Genomic DNA, 18,717 nt, shown 5'->3' with positions numbered 1-18,717 from the left:
ATTAGTTCAGCCTTCAGGTGCTCCGGTGGGCTGGAAAAGGTGGATACAGTCCTAGGAAAGAGTCTCCTAGGAATGTATCCACCTTTTCCAGCCCACCAGAGCACCGGAAAGCTGAACTAATTTATGCTGGATAAGTCATCAACTGCCGAGCCGAGAAGTTCGTGACGAATCGAATTTACTGTAAGTTCGCTCATCTCTAATAGACATAATCAGAATACATTTTTTTGATCTGTAAGTGTAGGAAACATATAGTATGGTTTGTGATGGAGATACGTGGTGTAAAATGTGAAAATCTACTATGAGAGTAATATACTTGATGGCCATTGATCAGACCAGTAACATACCATAATGTAAATAATAAACATAACTCAAGTGAACGCTAGATACAAGCAAGTCTCAAAGACTGTTCCAATTGCTAGTATCATCTAACCTAAAACAGATCTGGGTAACAATGCACGTTGATTGATTGGTTAATGATAAAGGCATTGATCATAGCACGGTGTGGAGTCTTAGAGAATGTCACATAAAAGGTTGTCTCCTGTCCATTCTGTCAGGGCATCGTTCTTCAAGTGTTGTGGGAACCACCACGGGAAAGCTACTGAATTCTTTTTGCAATTCCAGAACAATACACAGTCTCCTGAAATACAGATTTGATAGTACAGTGTAGTTAGGAGAATGATGATTTACCGTATTTTTCACCCTATAGGACGCACTTGCGTATAAGACGCACCCAATTTATAGGTGCAAAATCTAAAAAAAAAAAGATTTTGAACCCAATAGTAGTCTTCAACATGCGGACCTCCAGATGTTGCAAAACTACAACTCCCAGCATGCCCGGACAGCCAACGGCTGTCCGGGCATGCTGGGAGTTGTAGTTTTGCAACATCTGGAGGTCCGCAGATTGAAGACCACTGCATAGGAGGTAATACTCACGTGTCCCCGACGCTCCGGACCCGTCACCGCTGCCCTGGATGTCGCTCCATCGCTGTCGCCGTGTCCCCGTCGCTCCGGAACGTCTCTGCTGCCGGCCGGGTATCCTCGCTCTCCGTCGCCGCCATCACGTCGTTACGCACGCCGACGCACGTACGCGACGATGTGATGACAAGGAAGGAGAGCGCCGGCCATACAGGGGATCCCTGAACGGAGAAGACACCGAGGAGGCAGGTAAGGTCCCTCCCGGTGTCCTGTAAGCACTAACCCGGTGAAATCGCGGCGGTCCCGAACAGCCCGACTGAACAGCCGGGTTAGTGTCACTTTCCCTTCAGACGCGGTGGTCAGCTTTGATCGCCGCGTCTGAAGGGTTAATACAGGGCATCACCGCGATCGGTGATCCTGTATTAGCCGCGGGTCCCGGCCGTTGATGGCCGCAGGGACCGCCGCGATAGTGGTGTATTCGCCGTATTAGACGCACCGACTTTTTCCCCCCAGTTTTGGGGAAGAAAAAGGGCGTCTTATACGGCGAAAAATACGGTAGTCACTGTCCCTTGAAACAATACATCTTCTTTGCAGAAATAAATCTTTGGGGCTTTGCAGATATGTGTAGGTATTAAATGCTCTCTCTTTCTCAAATTTTAAATCCAAATGAGTAAAACTGTATAAGAATCCTCACAAGTAGCAATCCTTGGTGTAAAGCAATATTCAGGACTTCATTCCCACTTTTGATGGCAAGCTTTGGCATGACAGTGGTATAGGATATTTTCTCACTATCTGTAGCTGCAGTGATGGCACATTGATGAGTAATATGATGGGCAGCGTTTCCACTTCTCAAAGGCCATCTTGTAGAGAAGTGTTTTATTCAAGTGAGTTCATCCCGATCAGCTAAAAGTTATTGTTTTTCCTGTGAATGAAATGAAAACAAGCTGTGACTTGCCAAGATACATTATACGATAAGTTTCTAGCATATTTGTGACCTTTAATATAAATTCATAACTTCTGTACCCAAGAAAACAGATTGTGGATCTGGTTAGAAGTAGAAATAGATCGGCCAGTTTGCGTATGTACGCTGCTCAAAAAAATAAAAAAAATAAAAGGAACACTTAGACAACACAATATAACTCCTTGTCAATCACCCTTCTGTGAAATCACACTGTGCACTAAGGAAGCAACACTGATTGACAATCAATTTCACATGCTGTTGTGCAAATGGAACAGACAACAGGTGGAAATTGTTGGCAATTAGTAAGACACCCCCAATAAAGGAGTGGTTCTGCAGGTGGTAACCACAGACCACCTTAGTTCCTATGCTTCCTGGCTGACATTTTGGTCACTTTTGAATGCTGGCGGTGCTTTCACTCTAGTGGTAGCATGAGATGTAGTCTACAACCCACACAAGTGGCTCAGGTAGTGCAGCTCATCCAGGATGGCACATCAATGCAAGCTGTGGCAAAAAGGTTTGCTGTGTCTGTCAGCGTAGTGTCCAGAGCATGAAGGCGCTACCAGGAGATAGGCCAGTACATCAGGAGACTTGGAGGTGGCCGTAGGAGGGCAACAACCCAGCAGCAGGACCGCTAGGAGGAGCAGGAAGAGCACTGCCAGAGCCCTGCAAATGACCTCCAGCAGTCCACAAATGTGCATGTGTCCACTCAAACGGTCAGAAACAGACTCCATGAGGGTGGTATGAGGGCCTGACATCCACTGGTGAGGACTGTGCTTACAGCCCAACACCATGCAGGACATTTGGCATTCGCCAGAGAACACCAAGATTGTCAAATTCGCCACTGGCGCCCTGCACTCTTAACAGATGAAAGCAGGTTCATATTGAGCACATGTGACAGACGTGGCAGAGTCTGGAGACGCCATGGAGAACGTTCTGCTGGCTGCAACATCCTCCAGCATGACCGGTTTTGTGGTGGGTCAGTAATGGGGTCGGGTGGCATTTCTTTGGGGGGCTGCACAGCCCTCTATCTGCTTGCTAGAGGTAGCCTGACCTATATACACATACATTCTCATTGCCTGTAATCCAGACAATGTACAGTTCTCCACCATAGTCTCTTGACATAACTGCCCTAGTATGAAACATGTTTTTCAAGAATTGTTTTCATTCCATGTAATTTTATACACATTACAAGCATGTCTGTCATTCTTTTCTTATTGTATGCAAATAAAGCAAGCCTAATGATGTCAATGGTTTTCCTTTACATTAGCACAAAGCAAATATTCCTACATTTATAGAATGTCATATGTGCATTGACCTATATCTGACACTGTGCATTGATATATATCTGACAATGTTACTTCCTCTTTATTTAACTACATCATGACTGGAGGTTAATGAATTTATGACCTGGGCTGCATTCACATTTTTATTTGGTGAACAGGTTTGTATAAAAATATGCTTTTCACCTGCATGTAAAAATAGGGGTGGGGGGGTTATTCAAATTATTTAGCCCCACTTTTTGCTTAAGCAAATGTTTTCAGTTAGAATTTTCAGATATATAGCTTTTTGTGCTAATAGCACTTTTTTTTTCAGAGGTTTAGCACCACTTTCTGGTGCACAAAGTGTCACAGGTAATACCAAGTATACCTGGTGTTAAATGATTTGCTATTTGTGGTATTTACCCCAAATTTTCAAAAGCCCCGACACACTTGTGAAAATGAGGCACAATTAACACTTGTTGAGGCACAAAATAAAGAGCCCTAATAACACAAGTGTTTGAATATTCCCCCAATGAGAGATATAGAGACAATGTAGGACATTTTAAATTTAGTTAGGACCAGAGTCTAGAAAGGTGTGTAGTGCATGTAAGGACATTCCCAGAGCATAGCGGTCAGCCCAGCAAGGGGGTACAATGAACCAGTGATGTTTACACATTGCTGTTTACTGTATATTCTTGCTGGGCAGTAGATATCTGACATATATCTATTGCTCAGCATCAGCTGTGCTCGGGGCTGTATAGCAGCGGGCACAGCTGAGTCCAGATCTCTACAGTGACATTTTCCAGTGCAACACTATGCTCCTCTGGAAACTGTACGGTTACAGAGGGATGTAGTGATGCTATGCATCCCTACTTCCCACCTAGAATGATGAAACTATGGTGTTTTGCTTAAAAAAATGACAAAGTCTTAGCATGCTGCCATTTGGCAAAACTTCAAAATTGCTGCAAAAAGCCATGGTTAGGGAAAAAAAAAAAAAGCCTAACCCAAAAAGGCAATGTGGGTTGTGTTTCCCTATTGACTCCCTGTGTACCTTATCACTGTAGTTTTGGGCTATGAATTTGCAGGAGATATAAACAATTAGACTAGGTTTCCGTCCACAAAAATGCTTAAACTGCCCAGCTGTATTTTTTTGGGAGGAGAAAACTTAGCCTAACTGTTTCTATCTCCTGCATCTTCGTAGCCCAAAACAACAGAGATCAGGTAACAGATTTGCCTGAAGTCCCAGGCAAGCCTGTGATTGCTAATTCTGATTGCTGTAGACTCGGGTAAGTCTGGCGCTAAGAAGTTGTGAGAGATTTAAACAGATATCCTACTGCTAGAGTGTGATCGGAGTTACTAAGTCCACAAGAGAATAAACTACTTCTCGCTTCTCCAGCACACCTGTGAATGGATAGATGAGCCGCGCCACCACCAGAATGCACATCCAAACATAGAAAAGATATTCATGCATCCAGGGGTGCAATGATCAGGTTTCTTTTTGTGTGAAAACTAAACAGCAGAGCACAAATGCCAATGCATTTCAGGTGTTAACCCTTATTCATGACATCATTCTTATTATTTGGTGCCTCTAAGTTCCACATGTATATCCCTTCATGAGATGGTGTGATGGTATAAAAATAGGGACTGTTTTTCTATGACCTGTAAAAAATGTTGATTTGTCCATGAGTTTTTTTAGAAGCTGGAGAATCTTGTACAGGTTATTACGTTGTATAACCTTATTATTTTGCACAGCATAGTAAAAGCTCTTCTGTTTTACTATAAATGTTCTGAGCAGTAGGCATGTATCACTTGTAGTTTTTAGGATTCATTATGCCTTCTTAATCTGTCCGTATACCCTGTCCTGGATGGACCGCTGATTCTTGACATGAGGAAGCAATAAAACAATTATATAAAACCATTGTACATAGAATTGTGATTTATTATCTCTATATATTTCTGTAAAGCTACCAATACATTGGTGATTTATAGTATCTCACATTAACATTTTTGTAAGTATTTTTTTCTTTTTTTTTATCTTTTCATGTGACACTAAAGAAATGACCCTCTGCTACAATGTAAAGTAGTGACTGCACAGCCTGTATAACAGTGTATAATGTTGTGTCCCCTCAAAATAAATCAACACACAGCCATTATTGTCTAAATCTTGGCAACAAGTGGAAATGTCCAAGTTAGTGACTTGTTAGTGTTACAAGGTCTCATGTGTGAATAGGGAGCAGGTGTCTTAAATTTGGTGTTATCACTTTCACACTCTCTAATACTGATCACTGGAAGTTTAACTTGGCACTAGGGAAATGAATTGCTGGAACTATGTCCTGTGGTTTGATTAGACTAAGATAAACTTATTTGGTTTAGATGGTGTCAAGTGTGTGTGGCAGCAACCAGGTGATCCGTACAAAGCAGAGTGTGTCTTGCCTACAGTTAAGCATGGTGTTCAGAGTGTCATGGTCTGTATCTGCATGAATGCTGCTGGCACCGGGGAGCTACAGTTTAGTGAGGGGACCATGAATGCCAACATGTACTGTGACATACTGAAGCAGAGCATGATTTTCTCTCTTTGGGCCTAAGGGCAGAATTCCAACATGATAATGAACCCAAATACATTTCCAAGATGACCACTGCCTTGCTAAAGAAGCTGAGGGTAAAGGTGATGGACTGGCCAAGCATGTCTCCAGACCTAAACCCTATTGAGCTTCTGTAGGACATCCTCAAACAGAGGATGGGGGAGTGCAAGGTCTCTAACATCCATCGGCTCCATGATGTCGTCAAGAGTAAAAGTGGACTCCAGTGGTAACCTGTGAATCTCTGGTGAACTCCATGCCCAAAAAAAGTGAAAGTTCTTAAAAATAATTGTGGCCACGCAAATATTGACACTTTGAGCCCAACTTGGAAATTTTCACTTAGGGGTGTACTCACTTTAATTGACATTTATGGCTGTGTGTTGAGTTATTTTAAGAGGACACAACATTAAACACTGTTATACAGGCTGTGCACTCACTTTACATTGTAGCAGAGTGTCGTTTCTTCAGTGTTGTCACATGTGAGGTATACACATACATGTGAGATACAGTACATATGCTATACCTTAACCGCTATATGACATATAGTATAAATCAAGCAGAAAATAGGCATCTTGCAGTTTCCAATTCACAGCACACTGAGCCCTAATACATTTGGCCTTAGGAGTGCAGCAGATGTCCAATTCTATAGTTGGAGTACACAGCCTGAAAGAAAGATTCTGGCAGGGAGACATAAAGTCTTCTAACAGTATTTCCTTTTCTTCTTTTATAGGAAAATACTGTGGTATCACACAGAGCATTTTTTTTTTTTTTGAAAAATCATGCAATTTCGGGTGAGCTTTGCGTTCAGTTTTTGAGCCAAAACCATAAGTGTAAGGAATGAGAAAAATGAAGGAAAGGCGGTTTTACACAAAATGCGATATATGACCCCGGCCTTGGTAGGGTTTTCACAATAAAACTAACTGCAATGCCTTGCATAAGTATTCACCCCCTTGGACTTTTTTCCCATCTTGCTACTGTTACAAACTGGAATTCAAAAACACTTACAAACACTTACATAGACTATACATTTATTATTTGATTAACACAACATGCATAATACTTTGAAAGTTCAAAATAACTTTTATTGTGACACAAACAATAATAAGAACAAAAAGTTGACTTCTGTTTATACTTGGTAGAACCACCTTTTGCAGCAATGACAGCTGCAAGTCTTTTGGGGGTATGTCTCTATATCCTAGAAATGGAAATATGTGTCCATTCTTCTTGGAAAAAAAAAAAACCTGAAGCTTAGTCAGATTGGATGGAGATAGTCTGTGAACAGCAATTTGCAAGTCCTGCCATCAAATGGATTCAGGTCTGGGCTTACACTTAGCCATTTTATGTTGTTAAAGTGCTTTGATCTAAACCACTTCATTGTAGGATCATTGGGGGAGATGTATCATTGCATTTAGACCATTTTTCACGTCTAAAAATTTTGCGCAATTGCGCTTTTTTTTGCATAGAGCTGCGTTTTTTTTGGTGGACAGTTTTCTAAAGTTGTCACCAGTTTGGTCTACCGTACACCACCTAATCCAGTGGACTTCTGAAAAGAGCAAAAGAAGGAAAGACCGACGGAAAGGCGCCTAGTGTGATACCGTTGATGACAGGTGGGAGGGGTTAGTCGAAGAGTAGATAATGGGTGCTCACCTTGAGCGAGCAAAAAAACTCGCATGTAGACCCACAGTGGGGTTAGTGGTATGGATAATAGTCCACCGGATGCAGCTGCTAAGCCCAGGGTACAGGACAGGACTAGCCAGTCCTGGATAGATATGCAGTGGTAAGGAAGAAAAAAACCCTTTTCAAAGGGCGCTGCTGTTGTCCTGGTGAGATGAAGATGAAAAGTCCGAGGCAGAAGTATTTTGCAAGATATAGCTTCTTTATTGGCGTAGAATCATAGCAAGCAGGGATACAGGCTAGATACTATATCTAGCCTGTATCCCTGCTTGCTATGATTCTACACCAATAAAGAAGCTATATCTTGCAAAATACTTCTGCCTCGGACTTTTCATCTTCATCTCACCAGGACAACAGCAGCGCCCTTTGAAAAGTTTTTTTTTCTTCCTTACCACTGCATAATCCAGTGGACTGGTATGTATCAATTGCGCAAAAGAAAGTAGATGTTTTTTTTGCACAATTGCGCTTTTTTTTTGCAAGATAAGTAGTCTAACCTAAGAGTGCTAGCAAGGACTCGTAGAAAATGGCAGACGGTGGAAGATGCAGGTGGGGGATGCAGGAGCCGTCTCTCAGCACTGCAGTACTACAACTACTCCCATCATGTGACAGAATCTGTCCCATAATGGGAGTAGTTGTAGTACCGCAGCGCTGAGAGACGCACAACCCCCACCTGCAGGACTCTATTGTGACTGTTAGGACTACTACTCCCATCATGGACAGACTTTGTCCATGATGGGAGTTGTAGTCCTGGAGCTGAAGGACAGATCGCAGCAGGTCATTCTCCAGAGACCCGCTGCAATCTGCATTTATTAACTTAAAAAGCCGGCGGTACATGCGGCTCCACTGCGCAGCCGCCGGCTCCCGTATGCAGATGTCACGATTCATAAGCCCCGCCGCTGGGAGACAGGAGCTCTGATTTGTGGAAAGCTATTCACCACTATACACCAATGAGAGCTCCTGTCTTCTGGCGGGGATTATGAATTGTGACAGGTCTATACAGGGGAGCGAGTGGAGTCGCTTCTACAGTATATAATTGTTATGTGTACTGTACCCCTCCCCCCCAGACTAATACTGACCCCTTCTATAGTGAGCACTGGGACCCCACTGACCTTTACATGTTGTAAATCTTCATGATACACACTGCCCGTCCTCCTCTTCATTCTTCTGATGCCAGAGACGAGCGGCTTCTGTATCATAGTCTATAGACAGAGTGCCCCCTCCCGGCCTCCACACTGCACAGGGCTGGGGCCAGACAACGGCAGGGGGCACTCTGACTATAATGAAAGCAGAAGCTGCGCGTCTCCGGTATCAGAAGAATGAAGAGGAGGACGGGCAGTGTGTATCATAAAGATTTATAACATATAAAGGTCAGTGGGGCCGGACACTTGCGCTGGGGACCTGTGTGTCAATCACACAGCGGTCCCAGCGCTCACTTTGCAGGGGGTCACTATTAGTCTGTGGTGGGGAAATACACTTAACAATTATATACTGTAGAAGCGGCTCCACTCGCTCCCCTGTATAGACCTGTCACAATTCATAATCCCCACCAGAAGACAGGAGCTCTGATTGGTGTATAGTGGGGAATAGCTTTCCACCAATCAGAGCTCCGGTCTCCCGGCGGCGGGGATTATGAATCGTGACATCTGTATACAGGAGGCGGCGGGGAGTGCAGTGTTACCACCGGCTTTTTAAGTTAATAAGTGCAGATCGCAGCGGGTCTCTGGAGAATGACCTGCTGCGATCTGTCCTTCAGCCCAAGGACTACAACTCCCATCATGGACAGAGTCTGGTCATGATGGGAGTAGTAGTCCTAACAGTCACAATACAGTTTCGCAGCGGGGGGATGTGTAAGAGCCATCCCTCAGCACTGCGGTACTACAACTACTCCCATCATGGGACACAAAATTTCCCATGATGGGAGTAGTAGTCCAAGGGCAGACTGACGGATCTCAGGGGTCTCACTCTTGAGACCCCTTGCAACTTCTCTGCCCCTGCCCCATAGTAATGACATCATTAAGGGGCAGAGCTTCACAGTCCAGGCCTGAAGCCAGGGTGGTAAGTATGGCTCTGTTCTCATTATGCGTTTTGCATAATGGGAACAGAGCCTTTTTGGCAGTGTGTTCCCAAAACAGGGAGACTCCAGCTGTTGTTTACCTACAGCCCCCATGATGGGAGTTGTAGTTTAGCAACAATTGGAGGCTCCCTCTTTAGGAACACACTGCATTATGTGCGCTCTCCCCAGGGGAGAGCGGCAAAAATGTACTGACCCATTTTTCGTGTTTTTATTTTCTTGTCATTTCAGATAAGTGAATGCAGAGGACTACCTGAGATTCGGTGGACTGTGACGATGACCAGCATTTTTTTTATGTCAATAAAAGGGTTAATGAGGGCTGTGGGGGAGTGTTTTTTAAATACATTTTTTATTTCATGTGTTGTGTTTTTTATAATTGAAATTTCAGGCTTAGTAGTGGAAGCCGTCTTGTAGACGGAATCTATTACTAAGCTGGGCTTAGCATTAGCCCCAAAAACAGCTAGCGCTAACCCCCAATTATTACCCCGGTACTCACCGCCACAGGGGTGCCGGGAAGAGCCGGTACCAACAGGCCCGGAGCATCAAAAATAGCGCTCCTTGGCCTAGGCGGTAACAGGCAGTGTCTGACTGACACTGAAAATATGGGGAACCCTATGTGTTGTTGTTTTTTTTGTAATAAAAAAAAGTGTGTGGTTCCCCATATTTTCAGTGTCAGTCAGATACCAACCAATCAGCAACAGCCTGATGTTACCAGGGTGGGGAGGACCATTGTTACTGGCTCTCCCCAACCTAAATAACCCCAGCCAGGAGCGCTATTTTTGACACTCCAGGCCTGTTGGTACTGGCTCTTCCCGGCAACCCTGTGGCGGTGGGTAACGGGGTAATAATTGGGGGTTAGCGCTAGCTGTTTTTGTGGCTAACGCTAAGCCCGGCTTAGTAATAGATTCCGTCTACAAGACAGCTTCCACTACTAAGCCTGAAAAATTCAATAAAAAAAAACACGACGCATTGAAAAAAAATGTATTTAAAAAAAAAACACTCCCCACACAGCCCTCATTAAACCTTTTATTGACATTAAAAAAAAAGCTGGTCATCATCGCAATACACTGAATCTGACGTAGTCCTCCCCATTCACGTATCTGAAATGAGAAAAAAAAGAGGTTAGGACATAATTTGCGATCTCACCTGGTGAGTGCGCCCATACTGCTGTGTGTAACAGGGAGCCTCCAATTGTTCTTGTCTGCCTACTGTATCCTGTATATACAGTCATCTATAGATGGCTGTATATACAGGAGAGCGCACAAAGATTTAACTCAGAACTGTAGTGTGGGTTAACTCTTTCCTTGCTGGGCTCCTGTATAGTATACATGGATACACTATGCCCCCTGTATACTATACAGTGGGCGGAGGTAAGTAGTGATGCTCTGCACCCTGTATATGCTATACATCACTCCTTACCTCCTTACACTCTGTGGGGTGGGCGCTCTGCATCCAACCCATGGAGTAGTACCTGCAGTGAAAAAAAATGCACACAGGGTACAAAAATGTTTGTTTCCGCACACCATCAAAAATGCAAGAAAAAACAATTTTTTTTTAAAGAAGCAATCTGATTGGTTGCCATGGGCAACTGCACTACTCTTCCTCTGTACAGTTTTTGATAAATCTCCCCCAAGAAAAATTACCAAAATGCAGGAAAAGCTGGGACCGTTTTTCAGGCGTTTTTGCTGGTGGACAAAAAAAAACCTCAGTGGAATCCTGAAAAACATAGTTACATAGTTACATAGTTACATAGTTAGTACGGTCGAAAAAAGACATATGTCCATCAAGTTCAACCAGGGAATTAAGGGGTAGGGGTGTGGCGCGATATTGGGGAAGGGATGAGAGTTTATATTTCTTCATAAGCATTCATCTTATTTTGTTCCAGGAATGTATCTAATCCTGTTTTAAAGCTGTTAATTGTTCCTGCTGTGACCAGTTCCTGAGGTAGACTGTTCCATAAGTTCACAGTTCTCATGGTAAAGAAGGCGTGTCGCCCCTTGAGACTAAACTTTTTCTTCTCCAGACGGAGGGAGTGCCCCCTCGTCCTTTGGGGGGGTTTAACCTGGAACAGTTTTTCTCCATATTTTTTGTATGGGCCATTTATATACTTATATACGTTTATCATATCCCCCCTTAAACGTCTCTTCTCAAGACTAAACAATTGTAACTCCTTTAATCGCTCCTCATAGCTAAGATGTTCCATTCCCCATATTAGTTTAGTCGCGCGTCTCTGCACCCTTTCCAACTCCGCAGTGTCCCTTTTATGGACAGGTGCCCAAAACTGAACAGCATATTCCAGGTAAGGCCGTACCAATGATTTATAAAGGGGGAGTATTATGTCCCTGTCCCTTGAGTCCATGCCTCTTTTGATACATGACAATATCCTGCCGGCTTTGGAAGCAGCAGCCTGACATTGCATGCTATTCTGTAGTCTGTGATCTACAAGTACACCCAGATCCTTCTCTACCAGTGACTCTGCCAGTCTAAGACATACGACGCATGCAGGTTATTAGTACCCAGATGCATAACTTTACATTTATCCACATTGAACCTCATTTGCCAAGTGGATGCCCAGACACTTAGTCTATCCAAGTCATCTTGTAACTTATGCACATCCTCTATAGACTGTACTGTGCTACAAAGCTTGGTGTCATCTGCAAAGATAGAAACAGAGCTGTTAATACCATCCTCTATATCATTAATAAATAAATTAAACAACAGCGGGCCCAGTACAGAACCTTGGGGTACACCACTAATAACCGGGGACCAACAATAGAACAAAAGCCCAGCGTCCAGGATACACCACTATTCCTGTTAGGTGTAGAACAGGTCTACAAATAGAACTTTGTGGAGATTTAGACCATTGCACGAAATTTATCATGGGGCTTGCACAAGTTTGATAAATTTGGAGAAATTGCTCCAAATTTAGACCAACCAAAATGATCTACAAATAACATCTACCAACAACAACATTGATACATCTCCCCCATTGTCCTGTTGAAAGATGAACCTCTGTTTTTGGCTTTGTCCATCTTTCCATTATTTCTAACCAGTTTCCTTGTACCTACTGAAGAGATGGATGGATGATGGATAGGTGATGGATAGTGTTGGGTTTCTGCCACACATAGGGGGAGTATTATCAAAACCTGTCCAGAGGAGAAGTTGCTGAGTTGCCCATAGCAACCAATCAGATGGTTTTTCATTTTGTGAAAAATAAAAGAAGCAATCCGATTGGTTGCCATGGGCAACTCAGCAATTTTTCTCTAGACAAGTTTTGAGGCTAAAAATTTCAGGTCTTATTTGATCAGAGCACCTTCTTCTTGTAGCATTAGGGGTGAGCCCCAGCTGCCATTATCTGGTACTCAGCTTCATACACCTGCTTCACGCTTCATACACCTGGACCATGACCAGTACACCCTGTGTCATTACGGTGTTAAGGTACAGCTTTACTTTCTAATTCTTATCATGCTATTTTCTAAGTCTGTTGCAATTGTAGACTGTCTAGTATAAGCTTAGAAGAACTATTAGCTCAAAGTGTACCTGTCACAAGATAAAAATAATATTCAGGCTTACTCTTCAACTGGTGTTGATTCTGTCTGTGTCTTAAATGTTTTTATCCTTTTATGGCCGCTAATTCTCTTGTTTATGTTGCTCACACTGCAAACAGTTCACTGAGGAGGAAAGGTGTTCCCTTGCTTGCCCTGACATCTTATGTGGGAACCTTCTTCCTCTCTCCCCAGAGCTGACAGTGGGCTGCTCTGTGCACTGAGGCTCTGTGACACAACCTCCACTCACAAAACAGGCTGATTAACAAGCATGCACAGAGCCGTTCTTGTCCCACCCAATCCTGTATTTTGTTCCAGCCAAGACACACATGCAATAGCTGCAGGGAGAAGACAGTATTGTTAAGAAGTATGGAGCATTTTTCACCTAAATATGCACACATTTCTAACCAATGTATATTACAAATCAATGATATGATGTTATATACCTACTGTACATTATATAAAATGTTTTGGCAAATAACATTGCCCATTTAAATTGCACCATAATCTTGCACCAGAGTTCTGGTGAATTTTTGAATACCAATTTACAGAAGCCATGTCCCAGTTGTCAAGGCCACACCTCTTTTATCAGGTCTGATTGGACCTGTTAAACAGGCACTCATGATTCATTTAAATGTCATAATTACCAGTAATATCCCACTGAAGTAAGAAATGCTGTAAGCCAAAATGCATTGTGGGTATAGTGTTTTATATCTTTATCCCCTTAAAGGGGTACTCCGCTGCTCAGAGTTTGGAACAAGCTGTTCCGAACGCTGGAGGCGGCATCGGGAGCTTGTGACATCATAGCCCTGCCCCCTCATATCGTCATGCCCCCCCCCTCAATGCAAGTATATGGGAGGGGGGCGTGACGGCTAACTTGCATTGAGGGGGCGGGGCTATGACGCCACGAGTTCCCGGGGCCGGCTACAGCATTTAGAACAGTTTGTTCCAAACGCTGAGCAGCGGAGTACCCCTTTAAGGACCAAGCCCATTTTGGCCTTAACGACCAGGCCAATTTTCTTTTTGCATTTTAGTTTTTTCCTTCTCGCTTTCTAAAAATCATAACTCTTTTATATTTTGATCCACAGACGATTATGATTTGTTATGACATCACAAATTTTACCATAAAATGTATGGCGCAAACAAAAAAATACTATTTGTGTGGCGAAATTGAAAAGAAAACCCCAATTTTACAAATTTTGGAAGGTTTCGTTTTCACACTGTACAAATATGGTAAAAATGACATGTTTTCTTTATTCTGTGGGTCAATACAATTAAAATGATACACATGATTACATACTTTTCTATTATTGTACCGCTTTAAAAAGAATCTAAAACTTTTTAACCAAATTAGTACGTTTAAAATCCCTCTATTTTGACGAACTATCATTTTTTTATTTTTCCATATAAGCAGCAGTATGAGGGCTCATTTTTTGCGCCGTTATCTGTACTTTTTTTTATATACCACATTTGCTTATATAAAGCTTTTAATATATTTTTTATTATTTTTTTTAATTAAATTTGACAAAAAAGCAGCAATTTTTTTTTTTACGTTTACGCCGTTCATCAAACAGGATGATTAACATTATATTTTGATAGTTCTGACATTTATGCACCTCCGTCCGCCATTATGGATGATTGGATCGGCAGAGCTGCGGGTAATCCGATCATCCATTTTAAGTGCCGCACTTCCCCAGTTGCTGTGATCTGATGTCCGCCATTACCGTCGGGTCCCTGGCTGCTGACAATGTACGTCATGGCGCAAAGCTGTAGCAGAGTGACATAACAAATAATGGCAACTTTATTGTAAAAAGACATGATTAAAAAACATACTAACAAAGAGGAATAGCAGCTGACACAGAGGACATCTCCTGAATAAAGTGCATAATGATGCTACAATAGCATGTGCCACACTCTATATTGCTATATAGTGAGGTGGGTATATGCAGGTTGCACACAACACGTAATATAAATGCGCCAGTACAAATGGGTACAGACAATACTATTCTGAAAGTGCAAGTAAATATCAGGTATTAGACAACCTATCAAAAGTGCTTTAGTACAAAAGGTGCAAACTGCAGAAATATCCACACATACAATGTAAAATGCGCAGCCAGGAGACGTCCACCCCTACGACCGTTTCAGACAGGAGTCCTTCCGGGATTTTCCAGATTTTGGTGCGTTAAGTGCCATGACGTACATTTACATCCATTGTCGTTAAGGGGTTATATATCCCTATTGACATCCAGCTAACATCTGGATGTGATGTTTTTTTTAAACACCATATGTAAAATTACTATCAAAGGGGTACTCCGGAGGATTATTTTTTTTCAGTCAACTGGTGCTAGAACATTAAAAAGATTTGTGAATGTCTTCTCATTAAAAATCTTAATCCTTCCAGTACTTTTCAGCTGCTGTATGCTACAGAGAAAGTTGTGAAGTTCTTTCCAGTCTGACCACAGTGCTCTTTGCTGACACCTCTGTCTGTGTCAGGAACTGTCCAAATAGGAGCAAATCCCCATAATAAACCTCTCCTGCTCCACACAGTTCCAGACATGGACAGAGGTGGCAACAGAGAGCACTGTGGCCAGACTGGAAAGAACTACACAACTTCCTCTATAGTATACAGCAGCTGATAAGTACTAGAAGACATAGGATTTTTAAATAGAAGTAATTTACAAATCTTTATAACTTTCTAGCACCAGTTGATTTGAAAACTTTTTTTAATGTTTTTATTTTTATTTTAATGTTGCTTGAACTGCCACACGGTATGGTAGTTTAATTGTAAAAACGACTCTGATAGACTTCCTCTAATATATGTTGTCATACTCATGATTTCCAGAGATTCTTTTCTTAAAATATGTGGATAAAACATGTTATTCAACATTCTGTTTACATTGCTTGTAGTTTCCATATAATGTATGAAACATATGAAAAGCATTCTGAAACTATAATAGACAAAAGAAGAAAATGGAAAATAAGGTGACAGAATAGCTGTAAGTAACCATGCATCGTACTGAATACATTCCATTAACAGTTCTGCTATTTGTAAGCTGATGGGAGAAAATCTGTTCTTCTTTAAGGTGCATCATAAAAGTCTGGCAATGTCAAAGAGCAGTAAAATCTTATTTATTGGTTTGTCTTATGGAGAAGACTGTTGTGGACAAATCCCAATACTCAGCTCTCTGTTAAACTGGAATAACAGGGTTACACCTTCCAACATCCATTAGTCACAGTTCCCTATGCAAGGTTTTCTGACCAGCACCGACATGCATTAAACATTTGTTTTGGTAACTCAAGTCATTACGTATTTGATTATCCCTGTTATCCACAGCTACAGAGTCTCACTTAATCTAGCAGATGAAGCAGATACGATAAAATGAATAGGCCCCCATTTTATTTACTCATATAGCACTGAAATTCTGCTCACAGAAAGTCATGATATGAATTAATGTGTCATCAAAAATGATCTACTGTTTATTTATTTATTTATTTATTTATTTATATAGCGCCTACAGATTCCGCAGCGCTTACAATTATAGGGTACAAACAAAGACAAGTATCAGACCTAAAATTACACAATAACTATTCAAACGAGGTGTGGGGATATATTGAGGATATGTTGGGGATATGTTGGGGGTATGTTGGGGGTATGTTGGGGATATGTTGGGGATATGTTGGGGATATGTTGGGGATATGTTGGGGATATGTTGAGGCCAATTAGAGACTGTTGTAGGCCTGTCTGAAGAGATGTGTTTTCAGGCCACGTATGAAACTATGGATGTTGTTGTTGAGTCTGAGGGATTGAGGGATAGCATTCCAGAGAACCGGTGCAGCACGAGTGAAGTCTTGGAGACGGGAGTGAGAAGTTCGGATTATAGAAGATGTTAGTGTGAGGTCATTAGCAGATCGGAGAGAACGTGTAGGATTGGTAGAGAGAGATGAGAGAGGAGATGTAGGGAGGTGCAGCATTGTGGAGAGCTTTGTGTGTGAGAATGAGGATTTTGTACTGTATTCTGGATTGAATTGGTAACCAGTGTAGTGACTGGCACAGGGAGGAGGCCTCGGTGTAGTGGCTGGAGAGGAAGATGAGTCTGGCTGCGGCATTAAGGATGGACTGGTGAGGAGAGAGTTTGGAGAAAGGAAGGCCTTTTAGTAAAGAGTTACAGTAGTCGAGGCGGGAGTGAATCAAAGCAATAATGAGAGTTTTAGCAGTTTCATTAGTGAGAAACAGGCGGATTCTTGAAATGTTTTTGAGATGCAGGTGACAAGAACGTGAAAGAGACTGAATATGGGGAGTGAAAGACAGATCAGAGTCAAGTATAACTCCAAGACAGCGAGCCTGCTGCCCGGGAGTTAGGGTAGTAGCACATACCGAGATGAAAATGTCAGGGTTAGGTACAGTATCAGTTGATGGAGAAAAGACAAGAAGTTCTGTGTTAGAAAGATTTAGTTTCAGATATAAAGAGGACATGATGTCTGAGATGGCAGAGAGACAGTCACTGGTATTCTGTAGGAGTGCAGGGGTGATGTTGGCGGAGGAGGTATAGAGTTGGGTGTCATCAGCGTAGAGGTAGTACTGGAAACCAAATCTACTGATTGTTTTTCCAATGGGGTATGTGTAGAGTGAAAAGAGTAGAGGACCCAGCACCGATCCCTGGGGAACCCCGACAGCAAGGGGAAGAGGAGAAAAAGTAGAGCCAGAAAACGAGATGCTAAAGAAGCGGCCAGAGAGAAAGGAGGAAAACCAGGCGAGAGCAGAGTCCTTGGAGTTGACGGCAGCATGAGGAGACCATATAGTGGCTGAATGACACAGCATAGAGGTGGTGGCAGCATGAGGAGACCATGTAGTGCCTGAATGACACAGCGTGGAGGTGACGGCAGCATGAGGAGACCATATAGTGGCTGAATGACACAGCGTGGAGGTGGTGGTAGCATGAGGAGACCATATAGTGGCTGAATGACACAGCCTTAAATTGGCGGCAGCATATAGGGGCTCTATGACAAAGCCTGGAGTTGGCGGCAGATGAGGAGAACATATAGTGGCTGAATGACACAGCCTGGAGTTGGCGGCAGCATGAGGAGACCACATAGTAGCTGAATGACACAGCCTGGAGTTGGCGGCAGCATATAGTGGCTGAATGACACAGCCTGGAGTTTTCGGCAGCATGAGGAGAACATATAGTGGCTTAATGACACAGCCTGGAGTTGGCAGCAGCATGAGAAGAACATGTAGTGGCTGAATGACACATCCTGGAGGTGGCAGAAGCATGAGGAGACCATACAGTGCCTGAATGACACAGCGTAGAGCTGGCGGCAGCATATAGTGGCTGAATTAAACAGCCTGGAGTTGGCCTCAGCATGTGGAGAACATATAGTGGCTGAATGACAAAGCCTGGAGGTGGTGAAAGCATGAGGAGACCATATAGTGGCTGAATGACACAGCCTGGAGTTGGCGGCAGCATGAGGAGACCTTATAGTGGCTTAATGACACAGCTTGGAGTTGGCGGCAGCATAAGGAGAACATATATTGTCTGAATGACACAGCCTGAAGGTAGCGGAAGCATGAGGAGACCATATAGTGGCTGAAGGACACAGCCTGGAGGTGGCAGCAGCATGAGGAGAATATATGGTGGCAGTATGAGACAGCTTGGAGAATGAGACAGACTGGAGCTGGCATGAGCATGAGGAGAACATATGGTGGCAGAAGGAG

At 42.9% G+C, this 18,717-nt stretch overlaps 1 long non-coding RNA gene across 1 annotated transcript in view; it reads right to left on the bottom strand.

The window, feature by feature from the left end:
- Positions 1-1,559: 1,559 nt before the first annotated feature.
- Positions 1,560-18,717, bottom strand: part of LOC130304309 (uncharacterized) — a 47,171-nt gene continuing 30,013 nt past the window's right edge. The window contains exon 3 of the long non-coding RNA XR_008854092.1: positions 1,560-1,837. This is a non-coding gene — a long non-coding RNA (uncharacterized LOC130304309). The remainder of the gene's footprint in view (positions 1,838-18,717) is intronic.

Source organism: Hyla sarda, chromosome 1 (genome assembly GCF_029499605.1).
Source record: "Hyla sarda isolate aHylSar1 chromosome 1, aHylSar1.hap1, whole genome shotgun sequence".
NCBI classification, from domain to species: domain Eukaryota; kingdom Metazoa; phylum Chordata; class Amphibia; order Anura; family Hylidae; genus Hyla; species Hyla sarda.
This window is presented reverse-complemented; position numbering and strand designations above follow the sequence as displayed.